The sequence below is a fragment of the Rhinopithecus roxellana genome, chromosome 8 (genome assembly GCF_007565055.1).
Source record: "Rhinopithecus roxellana isolate Shanxi Qingling chromosome 8, ASM756505v1, whole genome shotgun sequence".
In the NCBI taxonomy this organism is placed as follows: Eukaryota; Metazoa; Chordata; class Mammalia; order Primates; family Cercopithecidae; genus Rhinopithecus; species Rhinopithecus roxellana.
The window spans coordinates 8,367,204-8,394,363 of NC_044556.1; the positions used below are offsets into that span (position 1 = coordinate 8,367,204).

The 27,160-nt window shown below is 45.9% G+C and overlaps 1 long non-coding RNA gene across 1 annotated transcript in view; it reads right to left on the reverse strand.

Annotated features, from left to right (window-relative positions):
• Window positions 1-1,750: 1,750 nt before the first annotated feature.
• Window positions 1,751-27,160, reverse strand: part of LOC115899283 — a 35,228-nt gene continuing 9,818 nt past the window's right edge. The window contains exon 4 of the long non-coding RNA XR_004059029.1: window positions 1,751-1,956. This is a non-coding gene — a long non-coding RNA (uncharacterized LOC115899283). The remainder of the gene's footprint in view (window positions 1,957-27,160) is intronic.

Consider the following 27,160-nt stretch of genomic DNA (forward strand, 5'->3'; position numbering starts at 1 on the left):
ACAGCCACGTGCCCGCGCGCCCAGTGCGCTCCCTGTGTTCAAGTTAGAGAAATGACACCTGGAAAAATGTACAGACGCTTCTGAAAGAGCAAAGAGGCCAAGGAAGAGCCCGGAGACCTCGAAGAGGGCGCAGGTGGGCTTCTCAGATTTTCAGCAGACCAGCCTCTATGTGTCTGAACGTCTAGCAACGACATTCACCAACAAGGCGGGGCAGCGGCTCCACCTACCTTACTGAAGGAGAGGAAGGGGGCTTTCAGTGTAGGAAAGCCAGAACTCAATGGGAAGAGGGTTCCTCCACCCCTCACTCCTGTATGGTCTTGGGCCAGCTACTTTACTGTCTCTGGGCCAGTTTCACTTGTGTAATGGGTTTGATGATACCTGCATGCCAGATCTGGGGAGGTACCGGGGAAAGAAAACTTAAGAAAGCGCCCAGCACAACCCTAGACCCAAGGCATTCATTCTTCTTTTATTAAATAAATAGTTTGCTAGGAGCTGGACCCACTGTTCATGCAACAGGCCAAACCTATTCCTGCCTCCAGGCCTTTGCCCCAGCGTCTCCCTTGCCTGTAACACTGCGGGATGGCTTCATCTCTGCTCCCAGGAGCAATCCCTAACCACACTTTTGCAAATCCTCCCCACCAGTTTCCCCGTTCCCTTCTCTCTCTCTCTCTTTTTTTTTTTTTTTAACATGGAGTTTTGCTCTGTTGCCCAGGCCGGAGTGCAATGGCCAGATCTCAGTTCACTGCAACCTCCCCTGCCTGGGTTCAAGCGATTCTCTTGCCTCAACCTCTCAAGTAACTGGGATTACAGGCATGTACCACCACACCCGCTAATTTTTGTATTTGGTCTCGAACTCCTGACCTCAGGTGATCCACCGGCCTTGGCCTCCCAAAGTGCTGGGATTACAGGCCTGAGCCACTGTGCCCGGCCCCTTCTCTCTCATTTTCATAGCATGCTTACCTCTCTACCTGCAATTCTATTTTTTCTTTTCTTTTCTTTTTTTTCCTTTTGACAGAATCTTGCTGTCACCCAGGCAGGAATGCAGTGGTGCAATCCTAGCTTACTGCAGCCTTGACCTCCTGGCCTCAAGCAATTCTCCTGCCTTGGCCTCCCAAGGTGCTAGGATTACAGGCATGAGCCACCATGATTGGCCTTGAAATCCTTATTCAACGTTTTCTGTGTCTTCTCCCCTCCCCCGAAAGTGTCTGTGTCTTCTCCCCTCCCCCGAAAGTGAAAATCTTTTCGGTCTTATTTCACTGCTTAAACCCAGTGCCTGACATATCTGTTGCTTAATAAATACTTGTTGGGTGGGAGAATCAACAAGCAATAAGTAATAGGGGGATTTTTCAGTGAGCAAAATAAACATGACCCATTTCCTTATGGAGTTCACAACTGAGCCAGGGAGACAGCCCTTAAAATAATTGAGTGTGTGATGAGTTGAGGGGAGTGGGAGGTGCATAGGGAGGAGTCTGCTGAGGATATGAGTTTGTTTGTTTGTTTATTTGTTTGTTTGCTTGCTTTTTGACGGATCTTGCTCTGTCACCCAGGCTGGAGTGCAGTGGCACGATCTTGGCTCACTGCAACCTCCGCCTCCCGGGTTCAAGCAATTCTCCTGCCTCAGCCTCCCGAGTAGCTGGGACTACAGGTGCACGCCACCATGCCCGGCTAGTTTTTGTATATTTAGTAGAGACGAGGTTTCACCATATTGGACAGGCTGGTCTCAAACTCCTGACTTCAAGAGATCCGCCTGTCTCAGCCTCCCCAAGTGCTGAGATTACAGGTGCGTGAGCCACCGCACCTGACTGAGGACATGGTTTGAGCTTAAGTCTGCAAATGAAGAGGAGCCAGCCTAGGGAAGCCACAGGGATGCGTTTCAGGTAGAGGGGAAGGCATGAGCAAAGGCTCAGAGGAGGGTGGACAAGGCATTCTTGCAACTGAACCAGGCACTCACTGTAACTGTAGAAAAGAAAGAGGAGAAAGTGAAACCATGGTAAGAGCTGCAGTGGGCTCTTCAACAACATGAGTTTGAACCGTGCACTTTTTTTTTTTTTTTTTTTGAGGCAGAGTCTCGCTCTGTCACCCCGCTGGAGTGCAGTGGAGCAATCTCAGCTGCAACCTCCATGTCCCAGTTTCAAGCGATTCTCCTGCCTCAGCTTCCCAAGTATCTGGGACTACAGGCACACGCCACCACACGCAGTTAATTTTTGTATTTTTAGTACAAATGTGGTTTCACCATGTTGGCCAGGCTGGCCTCGAACTCCTGACCTCAGGTGATCTGATCAGCCTCCCAAAATGAGGTCATCTTTTAAACAGACTGTTTTTCAATAAATATATTGGAAACATTTTTAGAGATTTGCAACAGTTTGAAAAGATTTCCAGATGAACTTGGTAGCCAAGAAATATAAAAAAAAAAAAAATTAGGTATGTCATGAATGCATAAAATAAATGTAGATACTAGTCTATTTTATTATTTTTGCTATTATTTTCTTTTAGAGACAGGGTCTTGCTCTGTTGCCCAGGCTGGAGAGCAGTGGCCCAATCATGGCTCACTGTAAACTCCAACTCCTGGGTTCAAGCGATCCTCCTGGTAAGCACCAACACGCCCGGCTAATTTTTTTACTTTTTATAGAGACGAGGTCTCACCATGTTGCCCAGGCTGGTCTCAAATTCCTAAACTCAAGTGATCCTCCCGCCTCTACCTCCAAAAGCGCAGAGATTACAGGCATAAGCCACCATGTCCAGCCCTATTTTATCATTTGCTAACATAAAATATACACAAATCTGTTACAAAACGTTAAAATGTATTAAAACGTACACACACACTTACAAACCATACATGGTGTTATTCCAAGTCAAGAGTAATTTTATGCAGCATTCAATCATAGCTGCATAAAATTAACTGCAGCATATATTGTGTTATTGTAATAATTTCATAGCCACCTCCTGTTGCTACTGGAGTGAGTGCAAGTGTTGAAACTATCTGCTTAAAATGTCAAGTTACATTAATTATCTCCCTGCGGGCAGTTCACCTCTCCAGGAAATTGTGCCCCAGTAAAAAGGGATCTCTTGGCAGTTCCCGCGTATTTTTCACTGTGTTTAGTGCAATACCGTAAACATTGAATAACATCATGAGGCCCATGTGAAGTGCCACTAGTGAGCTGGAAATGCCGCCAAGAAGCAAAGAAAAGTCAGGACGGGACAAGAAAAAGTTGAAGTACTTGCTAAGTAACATAAATTGAGCTCTACAGCTGCGGTTGTCCATTTCAGACAGACAGTTAATCTTATAAACAAATTTATGGCATGATAAATATTGTAGCGGTCTGTAATTGTAAATGTATTTTCTCTTCCTTGTGATTTTCTTTTCCTTTTTTTTTTTTTTTTTTTTTTCTTTTTGGAGACAGGGTTTCACTCTGCTGCTCAGTGCAGTAGCACCATCAGGGCTCACTGCAGCCTCTACCTCCTGACCTTGGGTGATCCTCCCGCCTCAGCCTCCCAGGGAGCTGGGATTACAGGCACGTGCCACCATGCCCAGCTGGATTTTTTTTAAACAACATTTTCTCTTCTCTAACTTGCTTTATTGTAAGACTATAGTGTGTAGAGGCTGGGCACAGTGATTCACTCCTGCAATCCAAGCACTTTGCAAGACCAAGGGAGGCAGATCACTTGAGGTCAGGTGTTCAAGACCAGCCTGGCCAACATTACAAAACCCCATATTTGCTAAAAATACAAAAATTAGCCAGGTGTGGTGGCGTGCACCTGTAATTCCAGCTACTCTGGAGGGCTGAGGCATGAGAATTACTTGAACCCAAGAGGTGGAGGTTGCAGTGAGCCGAGATCATGCCACTAGCGCACTCCAGCCTAGGTGATGCAGTAAGACTCTATCTCAAATAATAATAATAATAATAATAAAGAAAGAAAGAAAGAAAGAAAGAAATACAGTGTGTAATACATGTAACATACAAAATGCCTGTGAATCGGCTGCTTGTTACTGCTAAGTCTTCAGGTCAACAGCAGGCTATAAGTAGTTAAAGTCTATTATAAAAGGTGCAGAACCTAGAATATGCCATATTAAGGTTTGCTTTGGGACTGGGTATGGTGGCTCATGCTTGTAATCATAATCCCAGCACTTTGGGAAGCCAAGGTGGGTAAATCACTTGAGCCCAGGAGTTCGAGACCAGCCTGGGCAACAAGGCAAAACCCTGTCTCTACCAAAAATACAAAAAAAAAAAAGCCAGGCATGGTGGTGGGTGCCTATAGTCCCAGATACTCGGGAAGCTGAGGTAGGAGGATAGCTTGAGCCCAGGAGGCAGAGGCTGCAGTGAGCTGAGATCACCCCACTATACTCCAGCCTAAGCAACAGAGGGAGACTCCATCTCCAAAAAAATAAAAGATTTGCGTCTCCATACTAAAAATGCATTTTGTAAACTTCACAGCCGTTCAAAACTGAAACTGTAAGACTTTAGGATATGAACATTTTATTTTATAATTTCAGAGTGAGGAAAGTTTCTCCAAGCAAGACATGAAACCCGAGTTTAAGTTTGTAAAATAGCAAACTTGGCTATGTAGAAATTAAGATTATATGAATAGCCAAAAAAAGAAAGAAAGAAAGAAAGAAAGCCCTATGTATCAAGTCAAAAGACAGATTTTTAAAGAAATTCTTCTTGGCCGGGTGTGGTGGCTCACGCCTGTAATCCCGGCACTTTGGGAGGCCAAGGTGGGTGGATCACTTGAGGTCAGGAGTTTGAGAACAGCCTGACCAAAATGGTGAAGCCCCGTCTCTACTAAATACAGAAAAATTAACTGGGCATGGTGATGCATGCCTGTAATCCCAGCTACTTGAGAGGCTGATGCAGGAGACTCACTTGAACTTGGGAGGCAGAGGTTGCAGTGAGCCGAGATCGCGCCATTGCACTCCAGCCTGGGCAGCAAAAGCAAAACTCTGTCTCAACAAAAAAAAAAAAAAAAAAAAAAGAATTTTTTCTGTTGATGCATAATAGATGTACATAGTTTTGGGGTACATGTGATAATTTAATACATTCATATAATTTGTAAAGATCAAATCAGTGCACTTGGGATACCCATCACCTTAAATATTTGTCTTTTGTTTATGTTAGAAACAGTCAAATTATTCTCTTCTAGCTATTTTGAAATATTCAATAGGCTACTGCAAACTATAGTCACACTACTGATCTAACAAACACTGTCTTATTTCTTCTATCAAATTGTACATTTGTACCTAGTAATCAACTTCTCTTCATCTCGCTCTTTCTCCTACCCTTCCTGGTAACGACCAATCTACTGTCTATCTTTATGAGATTCACTTTTTTTTTTTTTTGAGATGGAGTCTCACTCTGTCACCCAGGCTGGAGTGCAGTGGTGTGATCTTGGTTCACCGCAACCTCCGCCTCCTGGGTTCAAGAGATTCTCCTGCCTCAGCCTCCCAAGCAACTGGGACTACAGGTGCCCACCACCATGTCCAGTTAAATTTTGGTATTTTTAGTAGAGATGGGGTTTTACCATGTTGGCCAGGCTGGTCTCAAACTCCTGACCTCAAGTGATCCATCCACCTCGGCCTCCCAAAGTGCAGGGATTACAGGCATGAGCCACTGCACCCGTCCAAGATCCACTTTTTTAGCTCCCACATAGGAATGAGAACATGTGATATCTATCCAAAAGACAGACATTTTAAGTGAGGAAATTATATGCAACAGATAAAAGGCATGCATTCAGTCTGGGCAACATAGCAAGACCTTGTCTCTACAAAGAATGTAAAAATTAGCTGAGTGTGGTGGTGTGCACGGATCGTCCCAGCTACATGGGAGGCTGAAGTGGGAGGATCGCTGGAGCCCAGGAATTCGAGGCTGCAGTGAGCTATGATTGCACCACTGCACTCCAGCCTGGACAGCAAAGCAAGACCCTGTCTCAAGAAAAAAAAAAAAACAGCATAAGGGTCAGAAATGAGAATTTTTTTTATTTGTACAAATTTAAGTGGTACAAGTGCAATTTTGTTACACGGATATATGGCATCGTGGTGAAGTCTGGGCTTCTGGTGTGTCCACTACCTAAATAATGTACCTTGTGCCCCAGAAATTTAAAATCTAAAACTAAAAGAGCTTTTTGTGAGTATTGAAATATACCTCCTTGTTTTTGTTTATCACGGTAAAATACACGTAACACAGAATCTATCTTTTTTTTTTTTTTTTTTTTTTTTTTTGAGACAGAGTCTTGCTCTGTTGCCCAGGCTAGAGTGCAGTGGCGCGATCTCGGCTCACTGCAAGCTCCACCTCCCGGGTTCACGCCATTCTCCTGCCTCAGCCTCCCGAGTAGCTGGGACTACAGGCACCTGGCACCACACCTGGCTTTTTCGTATTTTTAGTAGAGACGGGGTTTCACCGTGTTAGCCAGGATGGTCTCGATCTCCTGACCTCGTAATCCGCCCACCTCGGCCTCCCAAAGTGCTGGGGTTACAGGCGTGAGCCACCACGTCCGGCCAGAATCTATCATTTTAACCATTTTAAAGTGTACGACTCAGGGATATTCAGTACATTCACGATGTTATGCAACTGTTGTCACCATCTCGTTCCAAAATGTTTTCATCACCCCAAATGGAAACGCTGTCCCCATCGGCACTCATTCCCCACCTCCCTTCCCCAGCCCCAGGCATCCACTAATCCACTTCCTATCTCTGTGGACTTGCCTGTTCTGCAAACTCCATATAAAAGGAGCTATGTAATAGGCGAGCTTTGGGGACTAGCTACTTTTATTTAGCATAATGTGTTCAAAGTTCATCCTTGTCATTGCCTGAACCAGTGCTTTATTCCTTTTTACGGCTGAATGATATTCCATCATTCCTTAGAGTTCGAATGATCAGACCCATTCCACACTCCTATTTTGAACCCATGCTTATTTATTTATTTATATATTTATTTATTGAGACAGAGTCTCTTGCTGCTCAGGCTGGAGTGCAGTGGTGCTATCTAGGCTCACTGCAGCCTCCACCTCCCTGGTTCAAGCGATTCTTCTGCCTCAGCCTCTCAAGTAGCTGGGATTACAGGAGTGCGCTACCATGCCCAGCTAATTTTTGTATTTTTTTGGTAGAGACAGGGTTTTGTCATGTTGGTCAGGCTGGTCTCCAACTCCTGACCTCAAGTGATCCTCCCTCCTTGGCCTCCCAAAAGTGCTGTGATTACAGGCATGAGCCACTGTACCCAAATAAACCCATGCTTTTTGAAGCCTGCAACGTGAAAGTGCAAACCACAATAGTCAATAATAACTTTATTGTAGTTTATTTTTCATTAATTTTTTTTTTTTTTTTTTGATACAGAGTCTCACTCTGTTGCCCAGGCTGGAGTGCAGTGGTGCCATCTCAGCTCATGCAACCTCCACCTCCCAGGTTCAAGCAATTCTCCTGCCTCAGCCTCCTGAGTAGCTGGGATTACAGGTGCCCGCCACCACACCTGGCTAATTTTTGTATTTTTGTATTTTTAGTAGAGATGGGGTTTCACCATGTTGGCCAGGCTGGTCTCCAACTCCCAACCTCAAGTAATCTGCCGGGCTCAGCCTCCCAAAATGTTGGAATTACAGGCGTGAGTCAGCACGCCTGCCTTAATTGTACATTTAAAAATAACTAAAAGAGTATAACTGGATTGTTTGTCACACAAAGGATAAATGCTTGAGGGGATGGAGATCCCATTCTCCATGAAGTGATTATCACACATTGCATGCCTGCGTCAAAACATCTTGTGTACTCTGTAAATATAACCAACCAGTATGTACCCACCAGTTGACCTAGCTGCTCAGGAGGCCCAGGCAGGAGGATTGCTTGAGGCCAGGAGTTCAAGATCAGCCTGGACAACATAGCAAGACCCCACCTCTACAAAATGTTTTAAAAATTAACCAGGCATGGTGGCACCCACCTGTTGACCCAACTATTCAGGAGGCCCAGATGAAAGAATCACCTGAAGTCAGGAATTCAAGACCAGACTGAGCAACATAGCAAGACCCTGTCTCTACAAAAAAAATTGTAAAAATTAACAGAATGTGGTGGTGCCTGCCTGTGGTCCCAGCTTCCACAGGCTGAGGTGGAAGGATCACCTGAGTCTAGGAGTTCAAGGCTGCTGTTAGCTATGATTGTATCATTGCACTCCAGCCTGGGTGACAGAACCAGATCTTGTCTCGAAAAAAAAAAAAAAAAAAAAAAAACATTCAAAATCTATACCTAAAAGGGTATAGAAAAATTATTCTGAAGTTCATCTGGTATAGGGTTTCTCAACCTCAGGGCTATGGACACTGAGGCATGGATAATTCTTTGTTGAGGAAGTCTGTCCTGCACGTTGTATAATGTTTGTATTTTGTTTTTTTAGGGTGTTTTTGTGTATGTGACCGAATCTGGCTCTGTCACACAGGCTGGACTATAGTGACACAATCTCGGCTCACTGCAACCTCCACCTCCCGAGTTCAAGTAATTCTCCTGCCTCAGCCTTCTGAGAAGCTGGGATTACAGGTGCCCACCACCGAGTTTGGCTAATTTTTTTGTGTTTTTGGTAGAGACGGAGTTTCACCATGTTGGCCAGGCTGGTCTCGAACTCCTGACCTCAAGTGACCAGGAGCATGGATTCATACCCCAGTTCTGCTGCTCAACCAAGATGTTTGGCCAAGACCACGTAGAGTATCTCAACCACTAGCTCTTTCTCTACAAAAACTCTCTTGTGGCTGTGAACTGCCTCCATCAACCGAGTCACCACTCCCAGACCCTGGATGTCCCCACCAAGTCGCACTGCCTACTCTGCCCTCTGAACACCTCTCTACCTGCTTCCTTCACTTTCAGTTCTTTCTTATTTATTTATTTTTGAGATGAAATATTGATATGTTGCCCAGGCTGGGGTGCAGTGGCACGATCTCGGCTCACTGCAACCTCCTCCTTCTAGGTTCAAGCATTTCTCCTAACTCAGCCTCCCGAGTAGCTGGAACTGCAAGCATGCACCACCACACCCAGTTAATTTTTGTATTTTTAGTAGAGATGAGGTTTTACCATGTTGGCCAGGCTGGTCTTGAACTCCTGACCTCGTTATCTGCCTGCCTCAGCCTCCCAAAATGCTGGGATTGCAGGTGTGAGCCACTGCACACACTCCTTTTCACTTTTTTAAAGACAGGATCTCACTCTGTCGCCCAGGCTGGAGTGCAGTGGCACAAGCTCAACTCACAGCAACCTCTGCCTCCTGCGTTCAAACGGTTCTCCTGCCTCACCTTCCCAAGTAGCTAGGACTACAGGTGTGCACCACCACACTCGGCTAATTTTTTTTTTTTTTTTTTGAAATGGAGTCTCGCTCTGTCGCCCAGGCTGGAGTGCAGTGGTGCGATCTTGGCTCACTGCAAGCTCCGCCTCCTGGATTTACACCATTCTCCTGCCTCAGCCTCCCGAGTAGCTGGGACTACAAGTGCCTGCCACCTCGCCCGGCTAGTTTTTTTGTATGTTTTAGTACAGACGGGGTTTCACCATGTTAGCCGGGATGGTCTCGATCTCCTGACCTCGTGATCCGCCCGTCTCGGCCTCCCAAAGTGCTGGGATTACAGGCTTGAGCCACCACGCCTGGCCTAATTTTTGTATTTTTAGTAGAGATGGGGTTTCACCATGTTGGCCATGCTGGTCTTGAATACCTGACCTCAGGTGATCCACCCACCTCAGCCTCCCAAAGTGCTGGGATTACAGGCTTGAGCCACCGCGCCCGGCCCTGACTTCTTAAATCACCTTGCCTTATTACCCATCAGAGGAAGACATTTCTACTGCCTTCCCTCTCTGAGATGCTCTAGTTGCATTAAAACAATAGTAAAAGTCCACGCTTTCATTATGTGCAATAGCTCAAACCTAGAAACAACTCAGATTTTTATCAACAGGTGACTGGATAAACCAACAGTGATATAACCATTCCATGAATCACTGCTTCACAATAAAAAGGAAGGAACTATTGATACATCCAACAATAGGGATGTATCTCAAAATAATTCTGCTGAATTAGAAGAAGCCAGGCCATTAAAAAAAATGCTTGGTACATGATTCCAGAAAATCTTAGAAATTCTGCTGAGTTAGAAGAAGCCAGGCCAAAAAAAAAAAAAAATGCATGGTACAGGATTCCATTTCCATGCCTGTAATCCCAGCACTGTGGGAAGCTGAGGTGGGTGGATCATGAGGTTGGGAGATCGAGACTATCCTGGCCAACAAGGTGAAACCCCATCTCTACTAAAACTACAAAAATCAGCCGGGTGTGGTGGCGGGCACCTGTAATCCCAGCCACCAGGGAGGCTGAGGCAGGAGAATCACTTGAACCCGGGAGGCGGAGGTTGCAGCGAGCCAAGATCGCGCCACTACACTCCAGCCTGGGTGACAGAGTGAGACTCCATCTCAAAAAAAAAAAAATCAAACTCATCCATAATGACAGACAGCAAATTAACAGCTGCCAGGAGAGGGGTAAGAGGGAGGGATTCCAAACAAGCATGTAGAAACTTTCAGCTGGGCACAGTGGCTCACACCTGTAATGCCAGCACTTTGGGAGGCAAAGATGGGCAGATCACTTGAGGTCAGGAGTTCAAGACCAGCCTGGCCGAAATGGTGAAACCCCGTCTGTACTAAAAAAAAAAAAAAAAAAAAAAAAAAAATAGTGGGGTGTTGTCATGGTTGTGGGCATCTGTAATCCCAGCTACTCGGGAGGCTGAGGCAGGAGAATCATTTGAACCCAGGAAGCAGAGGTTGTAATGAGCCAAGGTCACACCATTGCACTCTAGCCTGGGTGACAGCGAGACTCCATCAAAAAGAAAAAGAAAAAGAAAGAAAAAAGAAAAGGAAAAGAAAGGAAAAGAAAAGAAAAGAAAAAAGAAAAATTAAACTGATCTATAATGACAGACAGCAAATCACAAGCTACCAGGAGAGGGGGAAGAGGGAGGGGTTCCAAAGGAGTGTTAGAAACTTTCAGCTGGGCACAGTGGCTCACACCTGTAATCCCAGCACTTTGGGAGGCAGAGGTGAGCAGATCACTTGAGGCCAGGAGTTTGAGACCAGCCTGGCCAAAATGGTGAAACTCCATCTCTACTAAAAATACAAAAAAAAAAAAATTGCCGAGGCGTGGTGGTGGGTGCCTGTAATTCCAATTACTCAGGAGGCTGAGGCAGGAGAATCATTTAAACCCAGGAGGCAGAGGTTGTAATGAACCAAGATCACACCTTTGCACTCCAGCCTGGGTGACAGAGCAAGACTCCATCTCAAAAAAAAAAAGAAAAGAAAAGAAACTTTCAGAGGTGATGGATATGTTGCTGTCCTGATGGTGGTGGTGTTTTCACAGGTGTAGACATACAGCAAAGAGTATCCTACTGTACACTTTAAATATGAGTGTTTTCTTGTATGTCAATTACACTTTAATAAAGTTGTTTTTTAAGCAATAAAGGTTGTCTTTTACAAGTTTCAACTGGTGATTATTTTGTTAGTTTGTTTGAGACAGGGTCTGGTTCTGTTGCCCAGCCTGGAGTGCAGTGATGCAATCATAGCTCCCTGCAGCCTTGACCGCCTGGGTTCAAGCAATCCTCCCACCTCAGCCTCCCAAGTAGCTTGGCTTGCAGCTGCTCGTCACCACACCTGGCTAATTATTCTATTTTTTGTAGAGACAAGGTTTTTGTCATGTTGCCTAGGCTGGTCTCGAACTCCTGCGCTCAATCAACCCATCCACTTCAACCTCCCAAAGTGCTGGGGTTAACAGGTGTGAGCCACTATCCCCAGCCTCCCAGACTGATGATCTTTTGACGGTGTTTGCTCTTCCCCAGACTCTGAAGTTTAAGGACACGATCAACGAGACCAGTCTCTACAGCAGAACACGTTGGTGCTACCTGGTATTCTGTTGTGGAGGTGGTGGGTAGGAATTTCCTACTGAGTAGCTCTCATTCAAGGGGTTATAATTCTGTAAAACCTGCCCCCATCATATCTGATGTAAAAACCTGCAGAGTTGAAACCATCCATCTCTAGTTACAAAATAGCTCAGCAAGAATCAAAGAGGCAGACCAGGGGTGCTGGCTCACGCCTGTAATCCCAGCACTTTGGAAGCCCGAGGCAGGCTGATCACGAGGTCAGGAGATCGAGACCATCCTGGCTAACACGGTGAAACCCCGTCTCTACTGAAAATATAAAAATTAGCCTGGCGTGATGGCACGTGCCTTGGGAGGCTGAGGCAGGAGAATCGCTTGAATCGGGAGGCAGAGGTTGCAGTGAGCCGAGATCGTGCCACTGCACTCCAGCCTGGGCAACAGAGTGATACTCTGTTTCAAAAAAAAAAAAAAAAAAAAAAAATCAAAGAGGCAGTAAACATCCCGAGCAAAGGAGACCATGACGAGGTAAGAGATTGTAACTCTGCACCAGGCATTTCACAGGACAGAATTAAGCGTCACGGATTTGTGGTGAAAAGTGAGCAAAACAAATTTCATCCAGCCAATGAACCTCTCCAAATAGGAATGCAACCGGCTTTTAAAGGGACAGCCGCAAGCAATACGAAGGTATTTCCCAGCTATTAAGGATGCACCTGGCCAGCTTTATTCTAAGTGAAGTAACTCAGGAATGAAAAGGAGAATATCCTATGTTCTCATTTATAAGTGGGAGCTAAGTTAGGAGGATGCAAAGCTTAAGAGTGATATAACGGCCGGGCGCAGTGGCTCACGCCTGTAATCTCAGCACTTTGGGAGGCTGAGGTGGGCAGATCACGAGGTCGGGAGTTCGAGACCAGCCTGGCCAAATGGTGAAACCCCATGTCTACTAAAACTACAAAAATTAGCTGGCCGTGGTGGCAGATGCCTGTAATCCCGGCTACTTGGGAGGCTGAAGCAGGAGAATCGCTTGAAACCAGAAGGTGAAGTTGCAGTGAGCCAAGATTGTGCCCCTGCACTCCAACCTGGGTGACAAGAGTGAAACTCTGTCTAAAAAAAAAAAAAACAAATAGTGATATAATGGACTTTGGGGACTTGGGTGGGGAAAATGGCGGGGTGAAGGATTGAAGACTACATATTAGCTACAGTGTACACTGCTTGGGTGATGGGTTCACCAACAGCTCAGAAATCGCCACTGAAGAGCTTATCCATGTAAACAAAAACCACCTGTGCTCCCCAAACTACTGAAATAAAAATAAAAATTTAATAAATAAATAAAGATATCTTTGTCCTGGGAAAAATAATAATAATAACACACCAGCCGGGCGCAGTGGCTCATGCCTATAATCCCAACACTTTGAGAGGCTAAGGCAGGTGGATCACCTGAGGTCAGGTGTTCAAGACCAGCCTGGCCAACATTGTGAAACCCCATGTCTACTAAAAATACAACAATTAGCCAGGCATGGTGGTGCATGCCTGTAATCCCAGCTACTCCGGAGGCTGAGGCAGGAGAATCGCTTGAACCTGGGAGGTGGAGGTTGCAGTGAGCTGAGATCATGCCACTGCACTCCAGCCTGGGTGACAGAGTGAGACTCTATCTCAATAATGATAATGATAATAATAATAATAATGCACATATCCAGGTGCAGTGACTCACACCTGTAATCCACCACTTTGGAAAGCCAAGGCAAGAGTATTTCTAGAGGCCAGGAGTTCAAGACCCACTTGGGCAACATAGCAAGACCGCATCTCTTAAAAAGAGATTTCAAATTGGCCAGTCATGGTGGTATATCCCTATAGTCCCAGCATTTTGGGAGGCTGAGGTAAGAGGATGACTTGAGTTCAGGAGGTCAAGGGTGCAGTGAGCAGTGATCATACCACTGCACTCCAGCCTAGGTGACAGAGTGAGACCCTGTCTCTAAAATAAATAAATAAATAAATAAATAAATAAATAAATAAGGAGTCAGAGAGTTTTGATAGAAGAGGAGAAAGTCATGTAAAGATAGTTGCAGAGATTGGAGTGATTTAATCACAAACAAAAGAATGCCAGTAGTCACCAGAAGTGAGAAGAGGCAAGAAATGTTTGCGTGTGTGTGTATTTTCTTTTCTTTTCTTTCTTTCTTTTTTTTTTTTTTTTTTTTTTTTTTGAGACAGACTTTTACTCTTATTGCCTCGGCTGGAGTGCAATGGCACGATCTCGGCTCACTGTAACCCCTGCCTCCTGGGTTCAAGCAATTCTCCTGACTCAGCCTCCTGAGTAACTGGGATTACAGGTGCATACCACCACGCTTGGCTAATTGTTTTTGAGAGATGGGATTTCACCGTGTTAGCCAGGCTAGTCTCGAACTCCTGACCTCAGGTGATCCATCTGCCTTGGCCTCTCAAAGTGCTAGGATTACAGGCACAAGGCACTGCGCCCAGCCGTATGTGTGTATTTTTTAATTAATATGAAATTCCCATAAAATAAGATCAAGGATCTTAAAGTGAATAACTTAGTGGTATTTTGTACATTTACGATGTTGTACAACCACCACTTCTATCAAGTTCCCGAACATTTTCATCACCGTCAAAGGGATGAAAATATATGTGAGGGAAACCTCACATACACTAAGCGGTTATTCCCCATTCCACCCCCATCCTTGGCAACTGGTAATTCACTTTCTGTCTCTATGAATTTCCCTATGTCAGAATTTTTTTTTTTTTTTTTTTGAGATGGAGTTTCACTCTTGTTGCCCAGGCTGGAGTGCAGGGGTGTGATCTCGATTCACTGCAACCTCCGCCTCTCGAGTTCAAGTGATTCTCCTGCCTCAGCCTCCCAACTAGCTTGGATTACAGGCATGTGCCACCACGCCTGGCTAAGTTTTGTATTTTTAGTAGAGATGGGGTTTCACCGTGTTGGCCACAGTGGTCTCGAACTCCTGACCTCAAGTGATCTGCCCGCCTTGGCCTCCCAGATTGCTGGGATTACAGGCGTGAGCCACCGCAACTGGTCAGAATTTCCTTCCTATTTATTTATTTATTTTATTTTATTTTTGAGATGGGAGTTTTGCTTTTGTTGCCCAGGCTGGAGTGCAGTGACATGGTCTCGGCTCACGGCAACCTCTGCCTCCCGAGTTCAAGTGATTCTTCTGCCTCAGCCTCCCAAGTAGCAGGGATTACAGGTACCCACCACCACACCCAGCTAATTTTTGTATTTTGAGTAGAGACAGGATTTCACCACATTGGCCAGGCTGATCTCAAACTGCTGACCTCAAGTGATCCACCTGCCTCGGCCTCCCAAAGTGCTGGGATTACAGGCATGAGCCACCGTGCCGGCCGAATGTCCTTCCTTTTTAAGGCTAAATCCTATCCCAGCCTACGGAGGGACCATATTGTTTATCCATTCGTCTCTTGGTGGGCACTGGAGTGGCTTCCGTCTTTTGGCTGTTACAAATCGCACTGCTGTAGACACAGGTGTACAAGTGTCTCTTTGAGTCCCTGCTTTCAAGTCCCTTGTGTGTATACCCAGAAGCAGAATTTCTAGGTCATACAGTAATTCTATGTTTAATTTCTTCTTTTCTTTCTTTCTTTTTTTTTTTTTTTTGAGACAGAGTCTCGTTCTGCCACCCAGGCTGGACTGCAATGGCGTGATCTTGGCTCACTGCAACCTCCGCCTCCCAGGCTCAAGCGATTCTCGTGCCTCAGCCTCCCGAGTAGCTAAGATTACAGGCGCCCGCCACCACACCTAGCTAATTTTTTTTGTATTTTGAGTAGAGACAGGGTTTCACCACGTTGCCCAGGCTGGTCTCGAACTCCTGACTCAGGCAATCTGCCGGCCTCGGTCTCCCAAAGTGCTGGGATTACAGACGTGAGCCACGACGCCCGGCCTGATTCTATGTTTCGTTGCTCTAAGGAACCAGCGTACCCTTTTCCATAGCGGCGGCACCATTTTTTATTCCCACCATCACGGCACAGGAATTTCGATTCTTCCACATCCTTGCCTTGTGGCCTACACATCCCGCACCCCAACACCTTCTTGGTGTCTGCTTCCAGAGCACCCCTTTGGGCGACCGTCAAGCCCACAGCTGGGTTCCTAACCACTGTGCTTCCCAGATTCCGTCCTGAATGCTCCATCTTCTGAATGCCTTTGGGCCACAGATGGCCTGAGAAGGAGGTTTTCCGCTAGCATAAGCCACTGTAGTACAGTGTACACAGCAGATACCCAGGTCCTGGGAGCATCCTTTCCCAAATTTTTTTTTTTTTTTTTTTGAGATGGATTTCGCTCTTGTTACCCAGGCTGGAGTACAGTGGCATGATCTCTGCTCACCGCAACCACCGCCTCCCAGGTTCAAGCGATTCTCCTGCCTCAGCCTCCCAAGTAACTGGGATTACAGGCATGCACCACCATGCCCAGCTAATTTTATTTTTTAGTACTTTTTTTTTTAGTAGAGATGGAGTTTCTTCATGTTGGTCAGGCTGGTCTCGAACGCCCGACCTTAAGTGATCTGCCCACCTTGGCCTCCCAAAGTGCTGGGATTACAGGCATGAGCCAACGCGCCCAGCCTCCTTTCCCTAATTCTTGATCAACCATCCCCACTCACTTTCCACAACCTGATGAAGCCCTCCCATTATTCTCAGCTCCCAAGACCTCCCACGCCTGCCTGAGACACACCAGCTGGTGGCCTCCTTGCTCCCAAGAGGAAGAGCAGTGACGTGGTCCATTACACGCCTTCCCAATCTTTACCCGGAATTCCATCCGCACCCACCTCATGGCCTTCCTTCCTCCCTGTTCCCAGCTGTGATCAGCTTTTCCCCTCTATCCTGGGCCTGTCCCTTTGCAACTTCCAGGTTGGCATCCACCAGCCATTCTGTCTCTCCTGAGCCTCTGCTCCATTCCCCTGGCTGTGGACTCAGCCTTCTCAGATCCCAGCTCTGCCACATCCCAGCTGTGTGAGACACAGATGCACCTCTTCTGTAAAATGAGGAATAAAAAAACAAACATGGGACCAGGCACAGTGGCTTACACGTTAAGAGGCCAAGCCGGGAGGATTGCTTGAGCCCAGGAGTTTGAGACCAGCCTGGGCAACATCGTGAAACCCCGTCTCTACTAAAAATACAAAACTTAGCCAGGCGTGGTGGCAGGTGCCTGTAATCCCAGCTACTCGGGAGGCTGAGGCAGGAGAATTATCTGAACCTGAGAGGCGGAGGTTGCAGTGAGCCGAGATCACACCACTGCGCTCCAGCCTGGCGACACAGCAAGACTCCATCTCAAAAAAAAAAAAAGAAAAAGAATAAAAATAAATAAAATTAGCTGGGCATGGTGGCACGTGCCTATAGTCCCACCTACTCAGGAGGCTGAGGCAGGAGGATTGCTTGAGCCCAGGGGTTTAAGGATGCAGTGAGTCATGATCATCCTCAGCCACTGCACTGCAGCCCAGGAGACAGAGTGAGATCTTGTCCCAATAACAACATACAAACAAAAATGATGCTTTCTTAACCTTGTCACAAACAATTGGTGCTATTTTCTTAGTGCACAATTAACAAAATTCACCTATGCTTCCAGTTCACCAGATCAATGGTGTCTGTACCATCCCACACAGAAGAAAATCTTATTTATTTTCTACATTGTTTTTTCTTTTTTCTTTTTCTTTTTTTTTTTTTTTTGAGACAGAGTCTTGCTCTGTCCCCCAGGCTGGAGTGCAGTGGCAGGATCTCAGCTCACTGCAAGCTCCGCCTCCCGGGTTTACGCCATTCTCCTGCCTCAACCTCCCGAGTAGCTGGGACTACAGGCGCCCGTCACCTCGCCCGGCTAGTTTTTTTTTTTTTTTTAGTAGAGACGGGGTTTCACCGTGTTAGCCAGGATGGTGTCGATCTACTGACCTCGTGATCCGCCCGTCTCGGCCTCCCAAAGTGCTGGGATTACAGGCTTGAGCCACCGCGCCCGGGCTGTTTTTTATTTTTTAAGGCATTCAGAAGATGGAGCATTCAGGAAGGAATCTGGGAAACACAGCGGTTAGGAACCCAGCCGTGGGGCTTGACTGTCGCCCAATGGGGTGTCTTAGCAGACACTAAGAAGGTGTTGGGGTGCAGGATGTATACGCCACAAGGCAAGGATGTGGAAAAATCAAAATTCCTGTGCAGTGATGGTGGGAATATAAAATGGTGCCGCTGCTACGGAAAAGGGTACGCTGGTTCCTTAAAGAAATAAAACAATCAGGCCGGGCACGGTGGCTCTCATCTGTAATCCCAGCACTTTGGAGGCCAAGGCTGGCAGATTGCCTGAGTCAGGAGTTCGAGACCAGCCTGGGCAACGTGGTGAAACCCTGTCTCTACTCAAAATACAAAAAATTAGCTAGGTGTGGTGGCGGGCACCTGTAATCTTAGCTACTCAGGAGGCTGAGGCACGAGAATCGCTTGAATGCAGGAGGCGGAGGTTGTAGTGAGCCCAGATCGCGCCATTGCACTCCAGCCTGGGCAATAAGAGTGAAAGTCTGTCTCAAGAAAAAAAAAAGAAAAGAAAAAAAGAAAATAAAAACATACACACACACACACGCATTTCTTGCTTCTTCTCACTTCTGGTGGCTACTGGCATTCTTTTGTTTGTGGCTAAATCATCCAATCTCTGCAACTATCTTTACATGACCTTCTCCTCTTCTGTCAAAACGCTCTCTGACTCCTTATTTTATTTATTTATATATTTATTTTTAGAGACAGGGTCTCACTCTCTCACTCAGGCTGAAGTGCAGTGGCATGATCTCGGCTCACTGCGACCTCTGCCTCCCGGGTTCAAGCGATTTTCCTGCCTCAGTCTCCCAAGTATCTGGGACCACCGGCATGCGCCACTGCGCCTAGCTAATTTTTGCATTTTTAGTAGAGATGGGGTTTCACCATGTTGGCCAGGCTGGTCTTGAACTCCTTGGTCTCCCAAAGTGCTGGGATTACAGGTGTGAGCCACTGCACTGGGCCTATTTTTAAACTGGGTATAATTTACATATAATAAGTGTATGTAAACTGTAAGCAGAAGGTTTGATGAGCCTTGATAGCATACACACCTTTTAACCATGGCTCCATCAAGATACAGAATGTTTCTAAAAATAGTACTACCATTCCATCCAGCAATCCCACTACTGGGTATCTACCCAAAGGAAGAGAAATCGATATATCAATAAGATACTTGCACTCATATGTTTATTGCAGCACTATTCACAATAGCAAAGCTATGGAATCAACCTAAGTGTCCATCAATGGATGATTGAATAAAGAAAATGTGGAAATGTGGTTTACATACACCACAAAATACTCTTCAGCCATAAATAGTATAGTATTCTTTGCCAAAGAATGAGATCATATCTTTTGCAGCTTCATGGATGGAACTGGAGGTCATTCTCTCTCTCCCCTTTTTTTTTTTTTTTTTTTTTGAGACAGAGTCTAGCTCTGTCGCCCAGGCTGGAGTGCATGGAGTGCAGTGGCGCAATCTTGGCTCACTGCAACCTCTGCCTCCTGGGTTCAAACAATTCTCCTGCCTCAGCCTCCTGAGTAGCTGGGATCACAGGCGTAAGCCACCACGCCCGGCCCTGGAGGCCATTCTCTTAAGTGAAACAAGCCAGACACAGACAAATATCACACATTCTTACTTATAAGTGGGTGCTAAACAGTGTGTACACCTGGACGTAGAGAATGGGATGATTGACAATGGAGACTCAAAAGGATGGGGAGAGGCAGTGGGTGATGAGAAAATACATGTGTATGATGTAAAGCCCCGACTTGACCACTAGGGGAGCAATCTATGCATATAACAAAATGGCAAGGCCGAGCCTGGTGACTCAGGCCTGTAATCCCAGTACTTCGGGAAGCCGAGGCAGGCTGATGGCTTGAGGTCAGAAGTTGGAGACCAGCCTGGGCAACACGGTGAGTGCCCGTTGCTACAAAAACTACAAAACTTAGCCAGGCGTGGTGGCACATGGCTGTGTTCCAGCTACTCAAGAGGCTGAGGTTGGGAGGATCACTTGAACCCGGTAGGTGGAGATTGCAGGGAACGGAGATGGCACCACTGCACTCCAGCCTGGGTGATAGAGTGAGATCCTGTCTCAGAATCGAAAATAGTACTTGTACCCCATACATTTACATATATTAAAAAATGCTATATGTGTAAACTTGTTTTTTAAAAAGATGTGAAATATTGGCCAGGTGCAATGGCTCACACCTGTAATTCTACCACTTTGGGAGGCCGAGGCAGGTAGATCACCTAAGGTCAGGAGTTCGATACCAGCCTAACCAACATGGTGAAACCCCGTCTCTACTAAAAATACAAAAAAGTTAGCCGGGCAGTGCCTCTAAACTCGGGAGGTTGAGGCAGGAGAATCGCTTGAACCCAGGAGGTGGAGATTGCAGAGAGCCGAAATCACGCCACTGCACTCCAGCCTGGGTGACAGAGTGAGACTCTGCTTCAACAATAATAATAATAATAAAGATGTGGAATATTTCCATCACTGCAAAAATCTCCCTCATGCCTCTTCCCTGTCTGTTGGGGTCCCCAACCTCCAGAGGTAACTGTGATTCTCCATCATGTTAAACTCCTTTGATCTCTTAGAGGACTTTATAGAAATAGAATCCTGTGGTCTGGTACAGGTTGAGCTCCCTTTGCTCAACATAACATCGGTAGCATTCAGCAGTATTGCTGATGGGACAAGAGGATCATGTTCACAGCAGCACTATTCACAATAGCCAAGAGGTGAAAGCAACCCAGGTGTCCATCAATAGATGAATAGGTAAACACAATGTGGTATATCCATACAGTGGAATATTATTTAGCCATAAAAAAGAAGGAAATCCCAACACATGGTACAACATGGATGAATCTTGAGGACATTATGCTCAATGAAAAGTGGAATTAGCCAGTCTCAACAAATCCTGTCTGTCCTTTTTTTTTTTTTTTTTTCCAAACTGAGTCTCACTCTGTCACCCAGGTTGGAGTGCAGTAGCATGATCTTGGCTCATTGCAACCTCTGCCTCCCGGGTTCAAGCGATTCTCCTGCCTCAGCCTCCTGAGTAGCTGGGATTGCAGGCCCACACCACCATGCCCAGCTAATTTTTGTATTTTTAGTAGAGACAGGATTTCACCATCTTGGCCAGGCTGGTCTTGAATTTCTGACCTCATGATCCACCTGCCTCAGACTCCCAAAGTGCTGAGATTACAGCAGGCATGAGCCATGGCACCTAGCCATCCTAACTTTTTTTTTTTTTTTTTTCTGAGATGGAGTCTTCCTCTGTCACCCAGGCTGGAGTGCAGTCGTGCGATCTCAGCTCACTGCAACCTCTGCCTCCCGGGTTCAAGTGATTCTCCTCCCTCAGCTTCCCGAATAGCTGGGACTACAGGTGTGCACCACTATGCCCAGCTAATTTTTGTATTTTTTAGTAGACATGGAGTTTTACTACATGTTGCCCAAGCTTGTCTCAAACTCCTGACCTCAGGTGATCTGCCCGCCTTGGCCTCCCAAAGTGCTGGGATTACAGGTGTGAGCCACCGCACCCAGCCATCCTAATCATGTGTGTGTGTGTGTGTGTGTGTGTGTGTGTGTGTGTGTGTGTGTGTGTGTGTTATGTGTGCACGTGACGAAGTTTTGCTTTTGTTGCCCAGGCTGGAGTGTAATGGCGTGATCTTGGCTCACTGCAACTTCTGCCTCCCCAGTTCAAGGGATTCTCCTGCCTCTGCCTCCCAAGTAGCTGGGATTACAGCCACCTGCCACCGCTCCCAGCTAATTTTTGTATTTTTAGTAGAGATGGTGTTTCACCATGTTGCCCAGGCTGGTCTTGAACTCCTGACCTCAGGTGATCTACCCACCTTGGCCTCCCAAAGTGCTGGGATTACAAGTGTGAGCCACTGCACCTGGCCATCCTATTTTTAAGTGCAGAGCTGAGTGGCATTGAGTGGCATTCACCTGGTTGAGTGACCATGACCACCATCCATCTCCAGAACTTTCACACCTTCCCAAACTGAAATTATTCCCATGAAACATTCACTCCCCATCCCCACTCCCCAGCCCCTGGCACCCTCTATCCTACTTTCTTTCTCTATGAATCTGACCACTCTAGGGACCTCCTATGAGTGGAATCATACAGGATTTGTCATTTTGAGACTGGCTAATTTCACTGAGCATAATGTCCTCAGGGTTCATCCACGTTGTAGCATGTGTCAGAATTTCCTTCTTTTTTATGGCTAAATAATATTCCACTGTATGGATATACCACATTGTGTTTATCCATTCATCTGTTGATTTCACCTCTTGGCTATTGTGAGTAGTGCTGCTATGAACATGGGTGTGCAAATATCTCTTTGATACTCTAATCTCTTTGGGATATATACACATAAGTGGGATTGCTGGATATATACATGTAAGTGGGATTGCTGATGATTCTGTTTACTTTTTTGAGGAAGTGCCATACTGTTTTGCACAGCAGCTGCACTGTTTTGCATTCCGACCAATAATGGGAATTTCTAATTTCTTCACATCTTCCCCCACACTTCTTATTTTCTGATGTATATCATATATATATATATATAATCATATATATAGTGTTATTTTATTAGCATATCAGATCATATGTAGTGTTATTAGTCACATAGACCATATATGTTATTTTTTAATTGTGTAAATTTACCAGGTACAAGTGCCATCTTTGTTTTTGTTTTCATTTTTGTTTTGAGATAGAGTCTCGCTCTGTCACCCAGGCTGGAGTGCAGTGGCGTGATCTCGACTCACTGCAACCTCCACCTGCAGGCTTCAAGCAGTCCTCCCGACCTCAGCCTCCCAAGTAGCTGGGATTACAGGCATGAGCCATCATACTTGGCCTCCTTTTTGTTTTTGAGACAAGTTCTGGCTCTATCGCTCAGGGTGGAGTGCAGTGGTGTGATCTCAGCTCCCTGCAACCTCCGCCTTCTGGGTTCAAGTGATCCTCCCAACCTTGGCCTCCTGACTAGCTGGAACACAGGCAGGTGCCACCAAGCCTGGCTAAATTTTGTACTTTTTGTAGAGAAGGGGTCCTGCCATGTTGTCCAGGCTAGTCTTGAACTCCTGAGCTCTGATATATACCATACATATATGATATATAATATATATACATTTATGGGGATATAGATATGTATATACGTGTGTGTGTGAGGCAATATATCATTGTTTTTTGATTTGCATTTCCCTAATGACTAATGATGTCGGGCATCTTTTTCATGTCCTTATTGGCCATTTGTACATCTTCTTTGGAGAAATGTCTATTCAAGTCCTTTGCCCAGTTTTTAGTTGGATTATTGGATTTTTGTTGTTGAATTGCAGAAGGTATCTTTACGTATTATGGATACCAACCCCTCATCAGGTATATATTTGCAAATGTTTTATCCCATTCCGTAGGCTGCCTTTTCACTCTGTTGATTGTGTCCTTTGATGCACAAAAGATTTTAAGTTTGAAGTAATCCCATTTGTCTATTTTTGGCTTTTATTGCCCATACTTTTGTGTCATATTCTTTTTTTAAGTAATTAATGTATTTTTTGAGACAGGGTCTCACTCTGTCACCCAGGCTGGAGTACAGTGGCACGATCTTGGCTCACTGCAACCTCCGCCTCCTGGATTCAAGCAATTCTCTTGCCTCAGCCACCACGCCCAGCTAATTCTTTTGTATTTTTAGTAGAGACCGGGTTTCACCATGTTGGACAGGCTGGCCTTGAACTCCTGGTGTCAAGTGATCCACCCACCTTGACCTCCCGAAGTGCTGGGATTACAGGCATGAGCCGCCGTGCCCGGTCACTTTTGTTCATATTCAATAAACCATTGCAGAAGTGAACAGAACAAACTTTCTTCAGCCTCCTAACTTTTGTATGTGCTGCTTCTTCTGCCTAAAAGGTCTCTCCTTTGGCCCAGCTAACTCTTATTTGTCTATTAACGCTAACCTCTTGTGGGAAGACTTCCCTGACGATCCCTGGGCCCAAAGGTTGGGTGTATACCCAAAGCAATAGAAATCATTCTATCATAAAGACACATGGAAGTGTATGTTCATTACAGCACTATTCACAATAGCAGAGACATGGAATCGACATAAATGCCTATCAACAATAGACTGGATAAAGAAAATACGATATATGGCTGGCCACGGTGGCTCATGCCTGTAACCCTAGCACTTTGGGAGGCCGAGGTGGGCGGATCACCTGAGGTCAGGAGTTCGAGACCAGCCTGGCCAACATGGTGAAACCCTGTCTCTTCTAAAAATACAAAACTTAGCCAGCCATGGTGGTGGGCAGCTGTAATCCCAGCTGCTCGGGAGGCTGAGGTGAGAGAATCGCTTGAACCTGGGAGGTGAAGGTTGCAGTGAGCCGAGATCGCACCATTGCCCTCTAGTCTGGGCAAAAAAAAAAAAAAAAAAAAAAAAAAATTATAACAGTCCATATAACAAACTCCCATGACACAAGTTTACCTATATAACAAATCTGCACATTTGCCCCTGAACTTAAAAATTAATTTTTTTTTTTTTTTTTGAGATGGAGTCTCGCTGTGTTACCCAGGCTGGAGTGCAGTTGTGGGGTCTTGACTCACTGCAAGCTCCACCTCCCGGGTTTAAGTGATTCTCCTGCCTCAGCCTCCCAAGGAGCTGGGATTACAGGCACCTGCCACTACACCCAGCTAATTTCCTGTATTTTTAGTAGAGACTGCGTTTTGCCATGTTGGCCAGGCTGGTCTCAAACTCCTGACCTCGTGATCCGCCTGCCTCGGCCTCCCAAAGCGCTGGGATTGCAGGCGTGAGCCACTGCACTCGTCCAAAAGTTAAAATGTTAAAAAAAGAAAAACAATAGCCAGGGGTTATGTCTTGAGACCATCCACGGGGGGCGGGGGGGAAGCCTTCTCTAAATTGCAACAAAAAATAGATAGTCATAAACAACCCGAATCATAAAATCATCATCTCCGTGATCACCACCAGACAATCAACAGCCAGCAAACCCCCTAAAACAGCCCCAGCTTTAGAGTTCTTGGATCTGTCTGAAAGAGACCTCAACACATGCATGTTCCAAACGAAGAGAACCTGAAGGTCACTTCTGAAGTCACATCCTCTATCCACCCGCCAGGCAAGGCCAAAACAAACAGGAGCTGATAAGCCGACTCTATTCTGAGTAGAGAGGGGTCAGCTTATCACCCAGCCGGCCCTGCCCTAAATGGGAAGACACGTCCCTCTCCTTGGCCCAGAGACGGGAATGTGTTCAACAGCACAGAAAAATTAAAAAATGAAAGAAATAAATAAAATGACTCCAAGTAGAGTTCATTCTGTCAAAATAGAGTTACTTGGCCTCGGCACTGTGGATGCTTGGGACTGCATAATACTTGGCATAGGGAACATCCTATGTGCATGGCAGGACCTTGAATGGCACCCCGGCCTCTACCACCCCGATGCCAATAGCAGCTCCACCCCAGTTGTAACAGAGTCTCACTCTGTCTCCAGGCTGGAGTGCAGTGGTGCGATCTCGGCTCACTGCAACCTCCACCTCCTGGGTTCAAGCGATTCTCTTGCCTTAACCTCCTGAGTAGCTGGGATTACAGGCTCGCACCACCACGCCCAGCTCCAGATCAGTCTGGCCAATGGTGAAACCCCGCTTCTACTAAAAATACAAAAGTTATCTGGGCGTGGTGGTGCGTGCCTGTAATCCCAGCTACTGGGGAGGCTGAGGCAGGAGAATCGCTTGAACCCAGGAGATGGAGATTGCAGAGAGCCGAGATCGCGCCACTGCACTCCAGCCTGGGCAAAAGAGCGAGACCACGTCTCAAAAAAAGTAATTTACATAATAATAATAATATACTTTTTTTTTTGAGACAGTCTCACTCTGTTGCCCAGGCTGGAGTGCAATGGCGCAATCTCAGGTCACTGCAAGCTCCCCTTCCTGGGTTCACACCATTCTCCTGCCTCAGCCTCCCGTGTAGCTGGGACTACAGACGCCCACCACCACGCCCGGCTATTCTTTTTTTTTTTTTTTTGTATTTTTAGTATAGACGGGGTTTCACTGTGTTAGCCAGGATGATCTCGATCTCCTGACCTCGTGATTCGCCCACCTCGGCCTTCCAAAGTGCTGGGATTATAGGCGTGAGCCGCTGCTCCCGGCCAATAATATACCATTCTTTAAAAGTAACACTGTAAGTCTTGTTTTCTACGTAAAGACATGGGAAAATGAGCAAGATCTATTAATGTGTTAAAAAGCATAAAATGTGATCCCATTTTCACAAAACGTGGGTATTATATATTTATTTGGGTGTAGATAGAGAACATAAGAAAATACATATGTAGCTGTGTGTGTGTTTATAGCATTCTAGGAGGATATACAAATATTCGTAGTGGTTGAGATCACTACAGGAGAGTTCCACGTTCTACATTTTTGTGTTATTTCTTTTTAAAATATGTATTGTTAAGGCTGGGCATGGTGGCTCGCACCTGTAATCCCAGCACTTGGGGAGGTCGAGGTGGGCAGATCATGTGAGGTCAGGAGTTTGAGACCAGCCTGGCCAACATGGTAAAACCCTGACTCTACTAACAATACAGAAATTAGCCAGGCGTGGTGGCAGGTGCCTGTAATCCCAGCTACTCGGGAGGCTGAGGCATGAGAATCACTTGAACCCGGGAGGCGCAGGTTGCAGTGAGCCGAGATCACACTACTGCACTCCAGCCTGGGCGACTAAGTGAAACTCTGTCTCAAAAAAAAATATATATGTGTGTGTGTGTGTATGTGTGTGTATAATGTGTATATATATAATATATATAACATATATTTATAATGTATATATTACTGCTTTTTTCAATTCAGCAATTTTTAAAATTTTTACTTGTGGCAAATCACACATAAAATGTATCCTTGAAACTATTTTTCAGGGCACAGTTCGGTGGCAATAAGCACATTCACATGGCTGTCCAGCCATCACCACCATCCTCTCCAGAACTTTCTCATCTTCCCAAACTGAAACTCTGTCCCCATGAAACACTCACTCCCCATCTCCACTCGTCAGTCCCTGGCACCCACCATCCTACTTTCTGTCTCAATGAATCTGATGACTCTAGGGACCTCATGTAAGTGGATGAAGGGGTTGTTTGAAAAACCTCAGAATCATCATTAGTGATTTGGGGGTTCCTGCTATATATGGGAGATCTCAGAGAGGTAAACCAATCCTATGGAGTAAAGGGGAGCCCCTTTCCATCTTCCGGAGAGATGGGAACCAGGGACGAAGATTCCAAGAATCCTGACAGAGGCCAGAAACAATGGTC